This window comes from Ostrea edulis, chromosome 7 (assembly GCF_947568905.1).
Source record: "Ostrea edulis chromosome 7, xbOstEdul1.1, whole genome shotgun sequence".
Classification (NCBI taxonomy): Eukaryota; Metazoa; Mollusca; class Bivalvia; order Ostreida; family Ostreidae; genus Ostrea; species Ostrea edulis.
Window position 1 is genome coordinate 75,267,770 of NC_079170.1, and position 24,768 is coordinate 75,292,537.

Here is a 24,768-nt window from a genome sequence, read left to right on the forward strand (position 1 = left end):
CGCTCATGTCGCCATGTTTGGACTGAGTCGTTACACATTCATGTCGGCATGTCTGAGATTCGAAGATAACGAACAGTGATCAACATCCTAACTCTTATAAGCAATACAAAATAGCGTTGGGCAAAGACATACCCCTGTAGATACCAGAGGTGGGATCGGGTGCCTAGGAGGAGGAAGCAACCCCTGTCGACCTGTCACGCCCGCTGTGAGCCCTATATCCTGATCAGTTGAGTTGTTACACATTCAAGTCGGCATGTCTGAGCTGAACCATCTCTGTTGATATGCGTTTGTATCAAACGGTAATTTACATATCTACACAAATCTTCGTATTTAGTGGCAAGTTCTTGCTACATAGTCTTTGCATTACAAACACATCAGCTAAACTATGAAAATGGACAATGAAAGGTTAAGATAACGAACAGTGATCAATCTCATGATTGCTATCAGCAATACAAAATAGATAGTTTGGCAACACGGACCCTTGGAAACACCATATATGGGATCAGGTGTCTAAGAGGAGTAAGCATTCCCTGTTGACCGGTCACACTCGCCGTGAGCCCTATATACTGATCAGGTTAACGGAGTTATCCGTAGTCAAAATCAGTGTGCCAAGAACGGCCTAACAAACGGTATGAAACACGTCAGACAGCATTTGACCCAATGATAGGTTGTATTGGCAAACTAGATCGTTATAACGACCATAGAATTTGCGAAATGCTGACTTCAATCGAGACTGTTGAAAACCCTGTATCATTAACTTGTTTGCCAGTAGCTTGTCTCGTTTTAAACACTGACCATAAGCATAACAAGCTCTTGCGTATCGAATCAGTTGAGAGTTATAAACACCATGTGCAGGTGATAGTGGGATATTTTTATATTTCAAATAATAATGAATATGTAAATGGTGTACTGCGAAGTTTTGGGCGAATGCTGTTTTTTCTGGTGTGTTACATAATGTCTACATTCCTCAGTCCTAGATCCTGCTCTAGGAGATGGATGTCAGAAATCCTGAAAGTCAACACCTTGTATTGACAAACCCGGCCTTTAGAAAATCGATACATTCAGTTTCAGTTGCAACAGCTTTCGACAATTGGACACCAAAAATCACGTTGGATGTTTGACCAAGTGTCATTGTTTTAAGTAGCAGTCCACGCAGCAATCATGCAGAAGGTGGCATACTGATAATCTTGGATTTTCATGAAACTTTCCATAACTCTTCATAATAATGATATATGAAGACATGCAGGGTAAAAACATTGTGCGTCAATGGTTGCTATGGAAATTAAAGCTTTTGTGTTTCCATAGCAACCACTGTATTGGGTTTTGTAAAGTGCAGAAATACATGCTTCTTAAAATTTGCATAAAAATGAAAATAATGATTTTTCAAATACAGTGATAATTTATTTAGGCGAGGTAAAGGTTACTTCAATATAAAAATGTACAATACTAATGAAATACTCTTATATGATATTGGTAGAGGACTTTGGAATATGCCTTGTTTTAATATTCATAAATTTTCTGTAAATTCGACAATTTTAAGGTATTTTAAATACATATTACTTTAGTTATCTGGAAAGTGCCAAATTTTGATACATATTTTCTAAACAATCTATACTAAGTGTACTCAAAATAAAAATCAAAAGAGTCGGAAATGCACATATTAACGGTTGCTAGGCAACTTTTTCAGGCCCATTTCCAACAAAATAAAACAAGATTATCTGCAATATATGCATTAAAATTATTCTATTAACTGAAAATAAATACAAATCATCAGGGTTCACTTTAGTTTATTGATATTTCAGACCAATTGGAGAAATTTGACTTAAACCATATCACCATAGCAACTGATTTTCCTTAGCAACGCATATAAAATTTAAAGTTGTATCATTAAATTGCACTGGAATGAGAACCTAATACAAATATACCAATATATGGTTTTCTACTGATATGTTGAATCCAATGAAGACATCAGGTTCAACTATATCACCATAGCAACCAATTTTCTCTAGTAACAAGCAAAAAATTCAAACTGTGCAATTCCAATTGCCTTCAAATGAGAATATAATACAAATATATCAACATGTATTTTTTTACTAACATGTCTTACCCTTGGAAGGCAATATGTTTACACATATCACAATAGCAACCACTTTCCCTACCAACACTTAAAATATTTATTTGTACAATGCCATTGCACTGAAACGAGTATATAATTGAAAAATATCAACATATGAATCATGATTCTCTACTGACATGCCATACCCATTGAAGACAATGAGTTTAATTATATCACCATATAATTCTCTCTCTCTCTCTCTCTCTTTCTATATATATATATATATATATATATATATATATATATATATATATATATATATGGTCTGCATCTTTGTAATAATTATACATTCATGCTTGAGTGAGTCTCTCTTTAAGTACAATTTTGCTGCTAGTAAATTTTCCTGGTACTCCTCGAACTATGAAATCTTGTCATTATCTGGTTTATAGGCCTCCATGCTTCTCAGAATTCCTATGAGGTTTTCAAACCATGCAGTTCCATCTGCAGTCAGATTGTGAAATCTTTTTAAGCTTGTGATGCAGGACAAGTAGTTAAAATCCTAAATAACATGACCCTTGAAAGAAGATGAAATAAGTTTCCTCACAACAGGACTGGTAAATTCATACATGTACAATGGTTGAATGGCAGGCAGTCCCAATTTCTTGTCGAAAGGTTATAAGTTGTCTACTGTGAAGGTGCATTTCTTTTGTACTCAATCATGTTACCTGAAAATAGTTTTGTTGGATCAGAGACATTGTTTTTAAAAAAAATTGCACAATGTCAAAAATGCCTATTCATTGAAACAGATATTTTCCATAAATGTATGTCAGTTGCTATTAAAAATTTATTTCACATTGGGTAATCATGGGATGTATTTTTTCAGAGTGCAGTGTGAGTTATTTCAATGAATGTTAATCATATCCATTGGATGAAGACATAATTTGACATTGTTCATAATTTATTGTGTACCTGATAAAAAAACCAGGATTTTAAGAAGTCTAGTGCATGCTCCAATTTTTCTTTATCCATCTTCCAACAAATACGTTTCACCTTTTCCTGAAGTACAACAACTATTTTGAAAAGGAAGAAAATACATAACATATTTCGAAATTAATTACAACTCATCATTTGTTGTCAAAGAAAGGGGTCTAAAGACATTGCACAATATTTCTAATATCATGATTGATTCGTCCTTTGTCTTTGATTTTGTGGTCTCAAATACCATCAAGAGGCGCATGGGTTGCATTGCTCACCTGAGTCATCTTGACCCTGCTGTGGTGATTTTTAAAAGATTTGTTTCCAATCTTTATTCCCATGAAAATTTTTAACCCTATATTGCGACTCAAATCTAGCCCAAAAAGTTGCGATATAGCCTACTTGAATTAACATATGGGGATGCCTGAAAACCCATATGACTAACATGATCTTGCTGTTATTGAGAAAACATCTTTTTTAAAGATCTTCTTTCAGGCATACATGTCCTAAAAATGTAAATTATGATCCATTGAGTAACCATAAACCAAGGGTTCATTTTACTGAGGAAAAAAACTTCAAAAAAACTTAGGAATGTTGTTATTATGATGTGATTTAGTGTGGCTCTGTGACACTTACACTGGCTTAAACATTTGTTTCAATCAATTTTCTGAATAGTGCAAGGTGAAGATAACGAACAGTGATCAATCTCATAACTCCTACAAGCAATATAGTCTAATATAAATCTCCAATTATGTTTCACCCATACCCCTAGGGCCCAGAATTGAACATACAGAAATTTGAAAACTTGTTCATGCATGCATATTGATATGGCTAGCCTAATCATGGTCATCTGTTATTGAGATGAATAGTTTTAAAGATGTTCCATACATATACCCAAATATAACTTAGATCAATTATTGTGTCATACCCTACTTTCTAGGACCACAATTTGAACAAACTTGAATTGTGCAATATCTATGAGTTTAACCCGACTACTAGTAGTACCTGTCTTTTATGAAGATTTATTTTAAAAATCCCCAGTATAATTTGATCCCCTATGGTGATTGAATCTACACTATGTTAAAGAAGCTTACATGTAAATTTTAACTTTTCTAGCCCAGTGTTTTTGAGAAGATTTAAAAAAAGAACCTCCCACCAGACCTGGGGTGATGGTAATGTGTAATGCATTGTCATCATTACATTTTTAAAGTAATGGGGTGTAATCTGTAATGCGCCCATTTTTGAATTACAAGTAATTGTAATGTAATGCATTACTTTCATAAAAATGTCAGTAATGACCATTACTTTTCAATTGCATTTGAATTACATATCATTTCTTATTTCATGAAATAATCTAAGTTTTTCTTTTCAATGAAAGTGATTAATAATTTTTAAAACATGATACATCAAAAATACATTCTTTAAAATAAAGACATATTTCTTTTTTTTAATGTGTTCATTCAATGGTCATTTATGAATAATTCAATTGATTTTTTAATGGAAATTTTTAATAAAAAGTTATGAAATCAATTGAAGTACTATAGGTTAATATTTTAAATTTCATCTATGTGATATTAAATCAGATATGAGATCAGAGACATAAATAACATGTTACTTAGTCATGTAAATACAAGTATTGCAGGCAAAATTTTCAGACCAGAACGTTGCTCTCTGAATGACAATACTTTTGAAAAAATGCAACTGTAATGTGTAAAATAACAAATATACTTATTCACAATCTGATGTAAAAGTTAACTTCAAATAAATTCTGTTCATACTTTTTCTTTGACTTTTTTGTAATGTATAATGTAATTCATTATTTTAGCAAAGTAATTGTAATTTAGTTAATTACTTATATGAATGCAAGGTGAAAATAATGAACAGTGATTAATCTCATAACTCCTACAAGCAATACAAAATAGATAGTTGGGCAAACACGGACCCCTGGACACACCAGAGGTGGGATCAGGTGCCTAGGAGGAATAAGCATCCCCTGTTGACCGGTCACACCCGCCGTGAGCCCCATATCCTGATCAGGTAAACGGAGTTATCTGCAGTCAAATCAGTATGCCAAGAACGGCTTGACAATCGGTATGAAACACGTCAGACAACATTTGACCCAATGTGAGGTTGTATTGACGAACTAGATCGTTATAACGACCATAGAATTTGCGAAATGCTGACTTCAATCGAGACTGTTGAAATCTCTGTACCATGAATGAAAGTAATGATAGTTGTAATTGTAAAGGTGAAGATTCCAATGTAATTGTAATTTAATGTATTACATTTAAAGTAATTAACCCCAGGTCTGCCTCCCACTATATATGCCTTTTGTTGATTACTGTGGACATTAGCTATCATGGAGATTCAATTTACACAAATTGTGTGTACCTTTATCCCTCAACTTTCAAATCACAATGAAATACACAATTTATAAAATTATTCAATCTACAGAAACCATATTCATGATATTAGATCCCATGTAAAAATCTAGATAATCCATAAATTGGAATGATTCCATATTTCTTGATTATCTCCCCTTTGAGGGGAGGATGTCCCTTCATTTAATTTGAACAAGCTTGAATCTCCTTTTCTCAAGGATGATTTTTGCTAGATTGACTGACAATGGCTCAGTTGTAGAAAAGATTAAATTTTGAAAAGTCTACAAACAGATGGACAGACACACAAAAGCTCACTAAAATGTTCAACTCAGGTGAGGTAAATAGGATTATCTGCTCTGTGGTTTATCAGTATGCCAAGTTTGTTGTCAACCAAGCAATTGGTTTGACTGACGGGTGCAAACTTAATTAATATTCCAACTCACATATACAGGCCAATATAACAACCTGAACAATACATATATTACATGCAAGGTGAAGATAACGAACAGTGATCAATGTAAATGTATGCATGTGTATATTTACAATGACAATGGTCTTTCATTTCCATACATGCATAGCAGATATCATGATGTATACCTTTAATATTGCTACATGACTGTAGTCAAGTCTGACCCATTCAAGTTCTAATTCTAAGAATCATGTCCATAATCTGTTGTTTGTTGTATGGCAAGCAAGTCATGGAATCTTCTTGGGATTTCAGTGAATAAATTCCTTGTATACTGAAATTTAAGTTAATATATTTCATTCAATGAAGCTGAACTATCAACTATCAATTCGTGGTGATGGCAATGATCTCGATACCTGCAGAGGTGTCAATAATTCATTTTTCAATCAAGTTCACAAGTTACCAAATTATGTAAACAACAAGTATAACAGACATTACGATTACAGAAAAATGGTGATCAGGTAAGCTATACAGACTTTTGGTTAAAAGACCCGTGCTAAATCATTACATCCGATACATTTTTGCTGATAAGAAATATTCATTTGATTAAAAATTATGTTTGAAATTGTTTATCTTATGCAAAATTAACCAAAATAGATTCTTGAGGTCTTCATATTTGATGTGATAAAAAATAGCTAATGAAGAGCACTCTTAATATGTATTTTCAACTATGTGGGTTGTGATTAGATTTTTAAAAATTACATCTATACTGGTTATAAGAAAATTAAAAGGATTTTGATATGGAATCAGGTGTCACAAATAGTGTCTCCTATTTTAATTATTATTCCATGGCTAAGAAAATCAAAAATCAATAATTTTGAATTCCCGACTGTGATGACATAATGATTAACAACTATGTGGAATCAATATTTATACTTTTCTCTAAAATCAGATACAAAAAGGACTCATGAACATTCATGGGACTTGTGAATTTTCATGGGATTGAAGCTGCTCATAAACCATGAATCTGGGGCTTATCTTTAAAAAGCCCTAGTAACAACTCTGATGTGTTATGAAATTTGAACCTGCGGCACATGTGTTAGATTACAGTTGTGAGAATCAAGATTCCCCAACATATCACCATATGGCATATGTCATTGACTTGTCAAAACAATGTGTAACTGTTGACCCACCAGGTTCAGTAATCGTGGGGTGGGGTGGGGTTGTTGAATCATTAATTGAAATAACATGAAAAAAGAGCAATGATTCATTACATGTAGTTTCATATTAGCTGGTGTGTTTTGATTTTAGCCTGTGGAAAAAAAAGTTACTTTCAACCACTGGTCGGCAGAGGGAAAACAGAAGTGTTTTTAAAATGGCCTACATTTTAAAGTATAATATTTTTACATATAGTTTTCACCCCCCCCCCCCCCACACACACACACTGATATTATTTATTTATTAGTCAACATATTATTTATGGTCCAAAGCAAAAGAATGATTAAAATAAAGTATGGTGAAATTAGCTTAAGTAACCAATAAACATTTATGATTTATTCATATAAACTTACCTGCACCGCCACCCATACTGGCCATGGCATTTTTCCACAAGTATGTTGCTCATCCCGAATGTTAATGATGTGTGCCCATACCCGGTTCGTACATCCAATACAACTGACCGAGTGATCTGGGAAAACACATGTAGTATTCCTCATCCACTCCAAAGAACTCTGCTGACATGAAACAACCGAAAAATTCCAACGTGTGATTGTGAAAATAGACACAGATGCAGGCGGGCCTTGCGTCATGGATTTCCCGCAATGTGATTTGTTTAAGGAGCATAAATATCTAGCTACCGATTTCTTATAGTCCTTCACATAAAATGTCTTTGAAACCTCTTCACATGGAGTATTTGTCCATAAAGAAATGTTACAAAAAGCCATCGTCTGTCTTCAAACCGCCAACTCGTATGACATGTCATGTTTCCCCAAACAATCGTATCTTTAACATTGGAGAGTTAGCAAAGAGAGATAATAAAATCGTCAATCTGCTAGATCGTACGTAGTTTTTAAAAATCTGTAACTAATTTGTAAATATGTTTCCAAATGATATTTGTTATTTCTTTTACTGTCCATACTATTGGCTTTATGTATTTATTAATCTTTAATGACAGAGTGTCCGATAATTGATTTTTATGACCATTTTCATTAGTGCTCTTTGTAAAGAAAACAACGGGAAAATATTTTTGAAACCGAATATCCTTTTAGCTGATTAAAAATCTTAAGAAGGATTCAAGGTGAAATCTTTTATTGGATCAAGTACAAAACATGATTTTCTTCACAATTAGCAATTTTTCAAGAAATTTTAAATTTATAGCTGTTCCACTTATTTTTCATTCTGCAAGATTCTTACGTGGACTGCTACTTAATATAGTTGACTCGATGAATGAAACAAACAAATCCTCGTTAATTAGAACATATACATGCTACTAATTTTCACTAAGAATGTCTCCGTTTACATTGTCCCATGGTGGATGTGACCAGTCAACAAGGAATGCCTATTTCTTTTAGGCTCCTGATCCCATCTATGTCTTGTTCAGGAGTCCGCGTTTGTCCTTCTCTAAATTTTGCATTTTTTATATGAATTACGAGATTGAGCACTGTTCGTTATCTTCACCTTATCATTCATAATACATTGAAGATATCAGTAACTGTTGGAAAAGATATCATTTCTTATTAAAGACTGTATCATTCCGGATAGAAATTCGAAGGGGCTATGCAAAAATGGCAATTAGAGTGATAGCAGCTTTTCTATTTTTCTATGAAATTGATTGATTTTCCTTCTTGCCTAAAATCAAAATAAATCGCCACCACCTGCTGAATAGTCAATTTTTAGATTCTAGTATGACAGCTGAAAACATAACACTTCCCACATGTATGTAGCAATATTCCATTATCACCTGCATATGGTGTTTATATATTTCAATTAATTCGATATGCAAGAGCTTGTTCTGGGTATAGTCAGTTTTTAAATCGAGGTAAGCTACTGACAAACAAGTTGATGGTATAGGGATTTCAACAGTCTCGATTGAAGTAAGCATTTCGCAAATTCTATGGTCGTTATAACGATCTAGTTCGTCAATACGACCTTGCATTGGGTCCAATGCTGTCTGACGTGTTTCATACCGATTGTTAAACCGTTCTTGGCACACTGATTTTGACTGCGGATAACTCCGTTTACCTGATCAGGATATGGGGCTCACGGCGGGTGTGACCGGTCAACAGGGGATGCTTACTCCTCCTAGGCACCTGATCCCACCTCTGGTGTGTCCAGGGGTCCGTGTTTGCCCAACTATCTATTTTGTATTGCTTGTAGGAGTTATGAGATTGATCATTGTTCGTTATCTTCACCTTGCATTACGCACTTACAAACTGTTTGCACGTATGTGATCAAGTATCACTATATCAGTCTAGAATAAACTTGAAATGAAGGGATATACTTCGTTTGAATGATCGCTAGCTTTGATATTTGCATTAAACATATTTGCATGCATATTACATCATTTAGGAGGACATATTGCTCTTGTTTGACACAATTAGCAATCTTCTCAAAAAGTATTTTCCCTATTGCTAGTTTGACAAGGTAAATCTTATTCTAAAAAGGGTTCCCTCTCGCATGGGATTCCGTACTTAAAAGTCATATTCCTCCGTTTATTAATAGTTGTGATAATTATAGCAATCAATGTAAAAAAAACAATTCGCACTGATCGCCATGATTAGTTAATTCGTCCTTCCTCAGATCCATTAAGTTTAGCATTAAAACTTCGCGCTTCATAAGAATTTATTTAATCTAAAATCACTTTTGTATCAAGGTCAATTTCAATGTAAGATTCATCAGCATTTTACTATGTCATCTCATGATATCTGCGCACTATATCGCAAGAGATTGCAAGAAGTTGACTTTTGGACATCCTGCACGGGTCCTGTTTTATTCACAATGGATCTCGGAAACATTCACACCTTGTTGATAAATCACCCACATTTTACTTTGTTATTCTACTCACAGACACTTTGAGTGTTTATTGAAAATGTGCTTCAATTACTTATTGGCAATGTTTATTAAGTCTTTGGAATTCCCATGGTCATATATTGAGCTCTTTGAAAGCTCGTGTGTATTCTTTTGAGGCAGGATATATTCTAAAAATAATGCATGAGAAATAGCATCCTGAGACAGCTTTCAATTACTGTACCTGGTACATGCATTTTATGTATTTAGATTATTCAATTTCATTCGCATATCTGTTTGATATATTGCAAAATTTGATAATTACACCAAGGAATAAATACGCATTATTTTTCATGTCCAACATCACACGTGGGGAATCATGCAGTAATTCCAGTAATTCAATATGATGCATGAAAGATGAAGATGACGAACAGTGATCAATCTCATAACTCCTATAAACAATGCAAAATATATAGTTGGGCAAACACAGACTCCTGGACACACCATAGGTGGGATCAGGTGCCTAGGAGGAGTAAGCATCCCCTGTCGTCTGATAACACCCGCTGTGAGCCCTATATCGTGATACGGTAAACAGATCAGGTTAACAGAGCCATCTGTAGTCGAAATCAGTGTGTGAAGAACGGCCTAACAATCGGTATGAAACATGTCAGACAGCATTTAATACAATGATATGTTGTATTGACGAACTAGATTGTTATAACGACCATATAATTTGCAAAATGTTGACTTCAATCGATACGGTTGAAACCCCTGTACCATCGACTTGTTTGTCAGTAGCTTGCCTCGATTTAAAAACTGACTATACGCAAAACAAGATCTTCCGTATCGTGCCGTTTAGGAGATATAAACTATATATTATATTCACATTATATCAAATATCTATAACTATACATGTGGAGGAAATTTACGCGCATGAATAATCGAATTCGAATATTTGACAAACATCCCCAGTTTCTCCTCTGTTAACTCTCGTTACTTGATGAATATGTAATAATATTCCATTGTCACCTGTATATGTGTTTATCGTTCAGAGCGGACTAGCTTTTAAACCTAGGCATGCTTCCGATTAATAAATGTAACACAGGTTTTTCGTTCATCATTGGTATTTCACAGATTACATTGTCGTCGCATTACAGCATGCCATCAGGTCTATCCTGTCTGATGTGTTTCATACACGGTGAATATAACGAACAGTGATCAATCCCATAACTCCTACAGATTGCTATCTGATGTGTTTCATATGAAGTGTTAAGCATTCTATATAGCTCACATGCTTATTTGAAAATTAGGAAATTTGATTACACAGCTGATCAGTTTCTATAGATAATAAAAGACGATATGAGAGGTGAAGATAACGAACAGTGATCAATCTTATAACTCCTACAAGCAATACAAAATAGATAGTTGGGCAAACACGGACCCCTGGTACCTAGGAAGAGTAACCATCCCCTGTCGACCGATCACACCCGCCGTGAGCCCTATATCCTGATCAGGTAAACGGAGTTATCCGTAGTCAAAATCTGTGTACCAGGAACGGCTTAACAATCGGTATGAAAGACGTCAGACAGCATTGGACCCAATGATAAAAAAAACAATATGTCTCTGATCTTCGATCTCGGGGGCATAAAAATAGTTTCTAAACCACTAGAACTGTAAATATGTACATGTAAATTGTAAACATTTATTTACATAATTTCAAATTTGTTGACACACATTAGGACTAGAAGTTTCCTATGCAATGAAATATATATACATGTGATAGTCAATCATACATATACAAGTCCACAATCCAGACATCTTGTTTTATATGATATAATATAAAGATCTGTAAATTATATAATTTCAAAATATTACGCATCAAAGATGCGTATGGCCGAGCTGCAGTGTGGAAAATTATGCATACTTGCATTAAAACTAGTTTTGTGTGCATATAATAACTATTACGACAAACTCCGGATACATTTAGCATATTCTTTGTTTCGTCCGTAAAAAAGGCCGAATGTAAACAAAGTAAGAATATTTGCTCATGAAAAACAACAATCGTTTCTGTTTGAAAGATAATTCAAATTCATCTAATAAATCAATGAAAAATAAAAAGAATGTTTTTTTCTTCAAAATATTGATCTTATATTTGTTCAAATCTGTGTACAAAATGATCCGCGCAATTTATGCACTCTTTTCTTCCACAAAAATTCAATTCATGTATTCTCGGCACGGCTTCCGTTTTGAGGTCTCGACTGACAGTAAACTAATAGACGGGGTCACGTGACTCAGTCTAAAAAGCGAGAGAGAAAGAGATGCTTGAATTTCTATATGAAGTGAAGTTGAAACTTGGACTTAAGTCTGATATTTTATTCAACTTTTGTGTTCAGTTGATTTTTTGTTCTATCATCACAATTGATTTTGCCGTAAACATGTGCAGATGATCATATATTCAATTAATTGCATCAGAAATGTGTGTGAGGTGTAGATAACGAACAGTGGGTGGTTATGTTAAGGCAGGTCATACTCCATTTATGCAGGTAAACTGCATATTTTTTAAAGTATGTCCTACACATAGGGAGAGAGCTACTTACTTGAAAAAAGATTTCGGTGTGTACACGAAAATATTTTTAACATGACAAGCATGTATGTTCGTATGAAGTCATTGCATGACTGTTGTAAATATATCACTAATGTACCTTAATAGAAAATGGAAAAGTAATAAATTACCCCAGGGTTAAAACATTGGTCCAACTGACGAGGATGACGGTAAAACACCCATAGTTTATCAAAATTGCTGATAGAATCACGCAGCTTTCAGTAGAAAATGATTATTAAATATCAAAACACGAAACCATCTACCCTATACATTCTAGACTGATGATATGCAGTTTTCTTTAAAAGTTTTAATAAGAAACGAATTTATCACTAATTATCATGTACATTAGTTTATAACCTTTGACACATTATACAAAAAGTCTTTAAAAGTATGCGGTGTAGTGTGTTACTTTTGCAGTTTTATATTAGTGTATGACTGTGACAAAATTGGATCGACACGCTAAAGTGAAGGTTTGTTCCTTTAGACAAAATTGTCAAAGAATGAAAGCAATATACCTCCATAGTATCAATAAATTCTCAGTATTTCACATATACATTTCATATATCCGTGTACTATGTCATATATTTCAAATACTCCACATTTTATCGATATTTACATGCCACACTTTCACAAATTCTTAACATGTGTCAACGTCACTCGATGTATAGTTATGACGTCATCAATTTACTTTCATATTGATCAGACACAAATAGTGCATGACAACAGGAAAACTTTTCGCATTTCTTTGGATCTTAGTAGCTGCATGGTTTTTTATGTCTAGATAATATGCATAAATAAAATTTACATAAATGAAAGATGAAGATAACGAACAATGATCAATGCAAGGTGAAGATAACGAAAAGTGATCAATCTTGCAACTCCTATAAGCAATACAAAATAGATAGTGTGGGCAAACACGGACCCCTGGACACACCAGAGGTGGGACCAGGTGCCTAGAAGGAGTAAGAATCCCCTGTTGACCGGCCACACCCGCTGTGAGCCCTATATCCTGATCAGGTAAACGGAGTTATCCGCAGTCAAATCTCATAACTCCTACTCGCAATACAAAATAGATAGTTGGGCGAACACGGATCCCTAGACATACCAGAGGTAGGATCGGGTGCCTAGAAGAAGTAAGCATAAATAAAATCGGAGTTTAACGTCACATTGTTTCCCAATAAAGATTTTCATTACCTGCCTTCTTGCCTTAACGTACCTGCGTGATCAATCTCTTAACTCTTATCAGCAACATAACATAGATAGTTGGGCAACACGGACTTCTGAATACACTAAAGGTAGGATCAGGTGCCCAGGAGGAGCAAATCTTCCCTGTCGACCGGTCATACCAGCCGCGAGCCCATATCTAGATAAGCTAAACAGAGTTTTCCGTAGTCAAAATCAGTAAGCCAAGAACGGCCTAATTATAGGTATGAACCACGTCAGACAGCATTTAGCCCAATGATAGGATGTATTGGCAAACTATATCGTTATAACGACCATAGAATTTTCAAAATGCTGACTTTAAACCAGAGTGTTGTAAACCCCTGCACCATCAACTTGTTTGTCAGTAGCCTGCTTTTAAAAACTTACCATACGCAGAGGAAGCTCTTGCGTATCGAATCAGTTGAGATATATAAATATAATATACAATTGATAATGGAATATTGCTACAGGAATTTGGGAGGTTGACGATGAAGTAACTGAAATGATCCCGTCTGACATTATGTATGGATATTGTAATTGAAAATATATCATAACACAGTGATCGACCGATAATATGAGACTAACAATACGTGTACACGATTATAAGAGACATGGTACAGATTTGTTTCTTGTTTTAATTTCTATGTTGTAAGAGGAATCAATAGAATATAATCGTGTCACATTTGTCGGTTGTCCTTATCTCTATATCACCATTGTCAACGTCAGTAAGAATAAAAATAACTATAGTCTGATCATGATTATTTTAATCACTTCCTTGCATTGCGAAAGAAACATGTCAGATCGCCTTAACTAATGACAGTTTGCCAAAGCAGGTTTATTTTGATTTTAGATGAATATCAGTTACCACAGCTATAGATATTCGAAAAATAATGTTCGGGTGTCACCGGTCGACATGGGATGCCTAGGTACCTGATCCCACCTCTGGTGTATTCAGGGGTCCGTGTTTCGCCAATTATCTATTTGGTATTGCTTATAGGAGTTATGAGATTGATCATTGTTCATTATCTTCACCTTTCTTAATGTTGGCGAAACTATATGCTTTTCTCGGAAATGGTTAAAATTCGATTGGTTTGGGCATTTACTTGACTGTTGTAAACATCCGGTGTGAGCAAATGACTGCAAATTTTAAATTGGTTGTGAATGATAAATATTCTCCTAGATTCATTCAAAAGTGGTAGGCCATGTTGTGAGTCAAGTTCATCGGTGTATCTGTATGGGTTTCAAAAGTTATTTAATTGAAAGCAACCACTTTTTAGGAGCTAATGTCGAAAACCTTTCGAAATTTGATTTAACAAACATCAACAGCTTCTGAAGTTCACAAGTAACTATATATGTAACAGCGATATATGTCTTTTGACTGTAAGACTGATTCACTCATATATTTTATCTACTCTTACATGTATCACATATAATAGTAAAGTGCAAAATCTTATCATCTCTGAAATAAAAAGATCCTGATTAAGATACATGTGTATATAATTAGCAATAATTACTTTGTGTTGACTATGATTATCAGGAATATATACCTTAAAACATGAAAATAACTCAACTATAAGAACTTAGTTGTCTATTCTGTACATTTTGTAGTTTCTGACATTGCTGGGATGTTCAGATTGTTCTTTTAAAATATCCACCTTTTACTGATTTTGTTTATATTTTGATTTTTAAGGAAATTAGCTCCCGAGATTTTGAGCACAACTGCGCAGGATGATACACCTAAATATTTACTGGTTCACTACTGATCCCACTGGTGCAAATTTATGACATCTCTTGCTGAACCCTATCCAGTTGAACAATTTTGTATCAATTCAAATTTTGAAAGCGTTTGCAGGGACTACATTTTATGGCGGAAGGATTCATTGATCACAAAGTTCCAAACCTGCATGATATCATAGTTTCTGTTTCATCCAATCTATCGTCTATTTTTATACTCATATACATGTACTTCAGTTGTATGATTTATGAGAGAGGTAAATGAGACCTGGAACTAGTAAAAGTAACTAATTTACTCGAAATTTGTGTATGGAAATTCAGTATTTTCGGCAATAATTCAAAACACGGATCTCCAATCCCCACTTTTTTGTTCTATTTTAAATATTAAGGTAAGACCCATTATGTACAATTTTAGAAATTGACATTACTCCTACTAGGCACTTTTAAGGTGGGCCCTTAATCCTGGATTTTGGGGGTTTAGGTAGCATTTTTTTAATTTGGAATCAATAAATCAACATTCAGAGTAATAATAAAAGCAAACTCCTTAAGGATTTCCTTATTAATTTTCATTACAGACACTACTGAGTCATGTACCCCTATGTAGATTTTTAAGAAATTCATTGTTATTTGTTGTTGTTTTAAAATAAAAACAACGATATTGTTTAAAATTGCATTTATTTATCAGGAAACATGTCAATAACTAAAACACATGTCATTTTCAATATGTTCATCAAGTTTTAGAATGATAACTGCAAAAATATTCTATTTGCGTTATTCTCCAAAATGTTAAAAAACAAACAAATCAGGACACAATTTCCTTTTTTCTGTTTATATTAGTAGATGTATATCTGTTATAGTCATTTATGAAAAAAATCCATAACTTTCCTTAATAATCTATAGCTTCCAGAGTATGTATACTCCTCTAAAAAACCGAAATCTGGCACCATACAGCTGAGTTATTCAAAGCCACTCATGGATTAAAATTTTATGTAATTTGATGAAAAGACACAGATTCCTTATCACCTTGGTAAAATGTTTGTAAAAAATAAAGGAAATCTATTGCATAATGGATTTGATAGATAATTTAATAAAAACAGAGTTATTGTCCTTGGATTCAATATTTTGAAACATATCATTGACTATTCAAATATAACTAAGACTCTTGAAATATTTTATGGCTAACAAGATTTTTTACAGTAACTATTGAAAAAGACCCCTACAAAATATATGTTCCAGTCATTAATCACTGACGTTGTAAAATCTTATGATGTCACAGGAGTGTGGAACTACGTTAAACTCGTAGTATTGATACCATGACATTTTATATATTAAGTGCAAAAAAGTCATTATTTATATCCATTACTAGTATACCTTTTTATCTGTAGTGTTAGAAGACATGATTATTTATCTTTTTTTATGCAGTGATTGATCTGCTTTGCTTATGTTGTGTTGACACCAACAGACAAATCAAGTCCAATGAATAAATTTTAAGTGCAAAAGGGTAATGTTTAGAACACCGTTTCTCAATAACAAGCGTTGCGACCCCAGTTTTTCTTTTTAATTTTCTAATTGTCCTCCAATGCACAAATCAAAAATACACTTCCCCCCAAAAAAATACACTACTCCAAATCTCAGGTGCGAACCTCTTTAGATTATTTGAGATTAACATTAACAGTCTCAAATCCCAGTGCATGTAATGGAAAGGGAATCAGAACATGTTATCTCTACTGTGTAACATCGAAATAGGTCAGGACAGTTAAAGGCGTACCAGTAATATCGGACTGTCAACGTTGTTTTTAATTTATTGGACACAAACAGAACTATAGAATACTATTTCATATTGATCTGATTTCTATGGCATTTACATTTAAGATGATACCAAATTTTATTCTTTACAGTTTATCAGCAATTTGCATATGCATTTAATGGAATAATGCAGTAGAAGAATCCTATATAGCCCCACCCCATCCCCGAGTTATATAAAATCACATTATCAGAGAGAAATTATGCATCGGATTGTAAAAATACTACATCATTCAACATTTGATAAATTTTGACTATTCGGTTGTAAATAATCAAACCTGCTGAGATGACAGAAATGGAGCAGATGAGGAGAATCCAATGTCTAACTGTGAAACCGTTCATCTTCTGATAGTGACAGAAATTGATCCTGAAAATAATAGAAGTTTCAGTTTGGTTTAAAACCAACATATTAAGAGCAATTCTCTGTAACGACCAAAAAAAAATCTGAAGGGGTCCGGCACACATGGTCTCAGATTTTCATAAAACTTACAGATTAAAGAAAGTACCCCACAAAATGACAGAAATCAAACATGATTTAGTATTGTGATGTATGGTTGCCATGGAAACCATGGTAGTGGATTTTGACCATTTGGGAGTACTCTAATTCATAGCTATAATTGTAAAAACTTGCATTTTTACAAGCCCAATAACTAAACTAGCAGCAACTCTTCTCTATCTTTGAAATCAGTATAGGTAAATTAACATATAAATAGCTGAAAATCCACATAAGTTGTAGTTTTATCGCTAACAACGAATTTGCTAACGTTGCCATGGAAACACATCTGAACGGTTCACTGTCAAGTGCACAGAAATTGATGAAAATTGTTGTTCACCACCTATTCACAGGAAAAGCCAGCACCTTACAGCAATATGAATATTATAATTGCATAGAACTAACCTAAGTATTGCATATTATGGAATAAAATCAGTGGGCAAACCATGTACGAAAATTCTATAAATATACAAAACATGAATAAAATTCAAATTTCCTTCTTTATTAAAGTTTGAATACATTTTTATTATGAACATAAATACAACACTATCTTATCAAAATGATTGACTACTAATTAAAAGACCTTAATCCGAATTTCTTTTTCAAATATATAACACAGCCTTGTAGTAATTTTCAGCTGACTAAAAACGTCCCATGCCATCTTAAATTATAGCAATTTTTCATCATATTTCATTATCTCTATTTTTTTTCAAAATTTAAATTAAGTAACAACCCCCCTCCCCCCCCCCCCCCCCCAAAAAAAAACAAAAAAAAAAAAAAAACCCAAACGAAATACCAAAATAAATTACAAATGCATTCAAAAATCAAGTCTGAATTTCCTCTGCGAAACTATCATTTTTTAAAAAGATAAACATAACTTTCTTATTACTGATTACATCTTGATCAAAGGGAACATATGTTTTCAGAAGAAATAAAATTAGTTTTTTTAAGGTCCTTCATGCCAAAGGTCAAGGTTACAATAGGCACATGTATATAAATAGGGTAATTTAACAAAAACGAAATTTTCATAGACATTACATAAATGTTTTTTCTATATATCATAACTTTCCTAGAAAAGATCAGCTAAAATTCATACCTAAAATTGTCAATAATTCCTAGTATTACTTACGAAAAATGACAGTAAATTTCTCCTTGAAATATAATCATAATTAGATAAACCATAGCAAAGCTCGTTGCAAAGCAACGAAAGGTCTTCCGTCGGAGCTGTGTGATATAAAAACCTTAAACTTGACCATATGTTCTTGGGTCAGGTCCTAATGCAGCCTCCGTTAACATGAAAATACAGGAACTGTACATGAGTATGTGTGTTTGGGATCTAACTTTCGCCTTCTTTCCCTCTTGATATGTTATACGTAACATCACCCCGGGAAAATTTATTTGAAATACTTATCCAGTGATTTTACAAAAGACGAATACAAGTTAAGTTTGTAAGATTGTCTTCTGCTCAATGATCATATAATGAAAGTTCAAATTGTTTCGCTTCATAATGCTACTGTAAAGCATTGATGTACACTGACAAAAGTTGAAAAAAAAAATTAAGCCTTGATAAAATCATCAAACTGGGGTTAATCCAAACTGACTTGACAAATCTGAATACTCTGGATTCCTTTTGACTGTGCATCCTGGTTATGTATATCTGGCTAGTCGACATTAACTGATGTAACCTAAATCACATAAAAACTGCATGTAGAATGAATATCTCCATTGCACACAATTATCACATACATACACATATGCATACAATATATTTCAATTCTTGATAAGATTTCTATTAGAAATGTATATCTGATACATGTAAAAAATACTAATAAAAATTCATTTTCCAATACATGTGCAATTGCTCCAGTATAGGCTCACCAAAATAAGTTACTTGCACATACAATATATGGGTTACATCATAGATACAGGTTTTTATTGGTCTTTTAACTTTTTATATCCTTATTTTCAATCAAAATATTCCCATTTTCGGAATTTTCTAAAAAAGAGATAATATGCTAAGGCATCTTGAAAAAAATTCAAACTAATTACTTATACATATTATTTTGTATTTAATGTGTACTTTTATGAGATCTTTTGATTTTTCACCTAAAGTAAATCAATATCACAATTTAACAGACTAAGCCAAAAATATGTTTCACATATAATAAATGATTATTTTACTGAGATAAATTGAAAGTTATACATAGTAAATTCAGCTCCTTTTCATTATATTGAATATATTTCATTCCAAAATGTGTTAAAAGCTTATGTGTATAATGTTGCGCCCTTAACCGTGATTCCTGGATCCACCCCTGGTATGTATAATACAGTGTACATACTGTGGTCCAACCTCATGATTTAAACAAAATTACCTGGAATACATTTTGTGATAAAACTACCACAAAACATGGTGGAGGCCAGGGTTAGAATAGGTCCTGATACCTCAATACCCCTTGCTTGTCGTAAAAGGCGATTAAATGGGGGTGTTCCTCCGAATGAGACTGCAAAACCCCAAGGCCCCTTGTCGTAGCCGGTGTGGCACGATAAAGATCCCTTCCTACGTGTACTCAAAAGCCCCAAGCGCCTAGCATTGACCTAAATTTTGCAATCTTTTCACCGCCAATGATGACGTCTTCATGTAAGTGGAAAACGTTAGATAATATCAACCAACCAACAACAAAAATCATTCAATTTCTACGAATCCCTTCGTTTCTTTAATTTTCAAAGATATGTTGTGCAATCTCAGGCTAAGATTAAGATTTATGCAGTGAAGTGGGGGGGGGGGGGGGGGGTAGTCCAGAGCATTTGAAAATTGTTATAAACCAAATAAAAGTTACATGTATATACATCAAGCATTACTGAGAAAATGCTTGAATGCAGGATTTTTCTCCAATTAACAATGATTGCTCCTTTGTCAAACGCATGGCATTCAAAAGTGAGAATCACAGGTCTTTCGGATATGACCTTTAAAACGGAGGTCCCGTGTCACTACAGACGGTGGCACGTTAAAGAACCCTCATTTCTACGGCCTTGAGGGCTAAGTATAGGTCTAATGTTGTGGTACTTCACCTACAGCTAGTGACGTCTGGATATAATGAATTTTTTTAATAGAATGTAAAACAAACAAACATAATCAACCAATATTAACCTCGAACATTTGGCGGTCTTGGATTACATACACCCCCCCATCACCCCGCAGTATGTGTGATGTTATAGTATCATACACTTAAAAAGTCAATATAGACCACGTATTTTAATGATATCTGCAAGTGACCTCGGTTTATGGTTCATGCACACTTTCTGGTCCCCCTGTAAGTACATGTTTGTGCATTTAGTGTATTGATTCATGCCTCTCTGTTACAATGCTACAGCTCTAAAAATGTGAAACATTGACATTGACTAATTCAGAAAGTGATGCAGCAACAAATAATTCTATTCTCATTTATCTGTGACCTTGAGCAAATTATTTTGAGATTTGGGTCTATGTCCCAGTATGGTAAATAATTATGGGAAGGGATAGTTTATTGTAAATTATATAGATATGCATTGTCAATGGAACAACTGTACACATATTATACAGGTACACCAAACATTTCAAGTAATACAATGACATGTACATGTACCTTATCATTGTTGTCACTTGAATTCGATAAATACTCTAGAATATCTATTTTCCAACACGGATCCTAGAAAAGAAACGCACAATTTATCAAACTTTAATGAAATTCATCACAAATTATAAAGGCATGTGGTCATTGAAATCATTTACACACATTAATTTTTTTTTAAAAACATTATCATCACTGTTATTATATCACCAGAGGGGAGGAGGGATTGAGAGAGAAACTGAAAGTCTCCTTTTGATAATTCACATGAACAATCTGTTTTTAATGTACGTGATGAACAAATGTTTGGGACACTATTAGAATATATATAAGATTTATCTTAACCTTAAACATTGAAAAATAGCTGAAATTAACATTGTTAATGTTAAATAAACCAATCAGATATAATACTTATTTTAAGATTACAATGCAACCCCATTCTTTTACCACCACCCCCCCCCCCCCCGTTATTCTCAAAAACATTATCCCCTTTAGAAAATATTATATTTTCACCCTTGACCAGTGAAATAACATGAATTTTGCATACATTTCCATGATCACTAATTTACTGAGAAACAGAACTTGTCATTATCAATGTATCTACAAGCAGTACTTACGTAAACTTGTGTTCTCCAACTGGCATGAATACACTTTTTTCGCAGTAGCAATGTTTGCTGAATAAACATGTCGGTTGCGAGCGTCCGTCAATAAATGGGAAAATGCAAAACGAACCATATAACAGCGTAAATCGGGTGCATATATATGCATGTAGACACAAGCTGTGCTTTGAATTCATATTCAATGAAGTTAATTCTTTCAGGAAACCCTCTTCACTACACACAGTGTGTATTTATCAACTCCTTCACACTTGAATACATCCAGTACATATATAGTAATGGTCAAAGATGTTTAAAATAACCTAAAACATATGTTTTCTGCTTTTCTTTCCTTTCCCTCCTGTTAACAATACCACTACTTATTATCTCCTACATTAGAAATTACGCAAAGGGAGATAACTCAATGTGCAAAATTCAACAAATTCATATTTTCCATGCCAAATTTCTATTATAAAATGTTATTTGCCCATTGATTTTTTTACCTGCATTATATAATTTATTTACCTTCTTCTTAAATTTATATTTTATTATCTTTCATATGGCTGGCTTTTTGCTCAGGAGTTGGTTAAAGTACAAAGTAAAACTGCTAAATTTTGGTCATTTGAGCCTGAATTATGAGCTGTGCTACAATAATTATACCATTTCCAGATTTACATACTGATAAATATTGTTACTACTTTGTCTCAGCATGTAGCATAACATTCCTTATCAATTATTCGTGATATAATAAATTCAAGTGAAAAATTCCCAAAACTCTAATTTTCCTGTTTTTTCTATATAAGTAGCCAGTTGCTATGGAAACGAGTCACTTTTCAGAATAAGTGTAGCAATATCTTTTAAAGGGTTTATGTATTTCAATTGAATGATGACATTTATAGTGGAAAAAATTTTCAGTGCGTGCCGTAATATTTTGGTCCTTACAAAGAATTGTTCTTAATCACTTGTACAAAGATTTACAGTACACTGTTTACAATATATAATGTACATCTCCATACATCATATAGTCCAATTCGTTGGATGCAAGGTGAAGATAACGAACAGTGATCAATCTCATAACACCTACAAGCAATACAAAATAGATAGTTGGGCAAACACGGACCCTGGACACACCCTCTTTTTTAAATGACTCAGTTAAATACATATTTATTCATGTTAGGTAGAGTTTTACTGCACAAAGTGTATGTACTTCCCAAAGAAATCCATGTATATGGATTTTTCAAACTAAGAAAATATTGTCCCTTTCTTGCTGATTTTCAAGGCTGTTGAACTTGTTGGCTCGAAGCCCATTTCAACTTGCACTGGTCCTTAGGATGGTGCTTGAAAAAAAATCACCATAATTAATATTTGCAGTTATTAACCATTAATTATACTGTGTTAGACAATGTAAATTTTAAAATTGTGTGTCGCAATACATATTCAGTGAAATTTAAAATACTGATATATCGAAAATTACATACATAGCATGTATTTCATTATGTTGATTTTTAAAATCTTCTCTGAATTCAGTATTACATATATCTAACACTATGTTGAATGTGTGCAGTGCAGCAATGTGAACTTTTGCAGTAGTAATACATCTGAATGATTGTTCTTATTTATATTGTTATAGCTAACTACTATTTCAACTGTACATACCCCATGTCCCCACCCTCCCAAGATCCTTAATGTGGTGAATAACTATCATGATTATCATATTCCAATATGAGATGACAAATATGTTTTCATAAACTGCCAGTTCATTCTAATAATATCAAAACAAGTCAACTATAGATTTATCAGACCTGTCTCCTTTACCGAGTGTGGGTCCAGAGAAGGACATACATATCTTATTATCATACAATACATATATTTGCCTAGGAGGGGGCTTGTGATTTTACAAATATTTTAAATAAAGTTTTGTAGACCTACATGCTTTTGTGAAACATGGAACTCCATATTTAAAATATTTCTTTGCTCAAAGAAATTTTAAGATACTATAAGCAATATCATGTATACCAAATATAATTTTAGTGCAACACCCCTTCCCCCCTTCAAACTTTTGAGAGCCCCTCTCCCTCCTTTTTAAAAACGTGGCATATACATGACACCCATTTACAATTACATGCGCATGTAATAGCTATATTTTGGGCACATTTGGAATATATAAATGAACAGAAAATCAAACATCTCCAAGTTGTGTGTTTATAGATGTTATTATAAAATTACGTTGTGAAATAGCAGGGGAAAAGTGGGTTGAATACAAATTCAATTTGCCATTTTCTTTTCACTTACCAAACGAAATGATGATTTTGTTGTCCACGTTGAATGCATCCATCGAAACTTTGTTTAAACCCTCAATGACTGCATAAACAGTATTGAAACTCGCAGCACTCGGACATCACGATCATGCTACATCAACAACTTTGTTTACGTAGCGCAGCTATGCATGGTGGTGAATTTCGTGAGTTAAAAAGTGCCATTCTGCACGGATGAAACTTTTGGTCCATTATTATTACGTTGTACGTTTTCATAATCTAACTATGGCCAAATTTCTCCATCTTACGACGAGACGACCCCCTCAATCGTCAGTCACAGCAACAACTTGCACTTTCGGAACCCCTTTTAGTTCTTCATTTACTCTATGACGGTGTACGGAATTCCGAAAAATAAATTCACGTGAAAATACATGATTTTTACTGATCACGTGGTTGCTCTCCGTCTCTATCTTAAAAGTTTATTGTTATTTCGAATTTTCAAAAATTTGGCTTGAGCATCACTGAAGAGACATTATTTGTCGAAATGCGCATAATGTCTTTTTTTGTCGATACAAGGTTTTGACTTTCCGGATCTACGATTTTATTCTGATATCCGTCTCCTAGAACAGGATCTAGGATTGGGGAACGTGGAGA

The 24,768-nt window shown here is 33.6% G+C and overlaps 1 long non-coding RNA gene across 3 annotated transcripts; it reads right to left on the bottom strand.

Moving 5' to 3' along the window:
- Positions 1–1,338: 1,338 nt before the first annotated feature.
- On the bottom strand, positions 1,339–24,756 carry LOC125657190 (uncharacterized). Of its 3 annotated transcripts, none has more exons than XR_008797302.1 (8): positions 24,152–24,756; positions 21,881–23,196; positions 21,282–21,344; positions 17,444–17,532; positions 7,390–7,548; positions 6,010–6,152; positions 3,026–3,126; positions 1,339–2,781 (listed from the first exon to the last, which is right to left on the bottom strand). It is a non-coding gene; the product is annotated as an uncharacterized LOC125657190 (long non-coding RNA). The 3 variants fall into 3 exon arrangements; XR_007363224.2 differs by having other exon boundaries at positions 7,390–7,551; XR_008797301.1 differs by having other exon boundaries at positions 7,390–7,551; positions 17,444–19,343.
- Between the last annotated feature and the right edge of the window lie 12 nt (positions 24,757–24,768).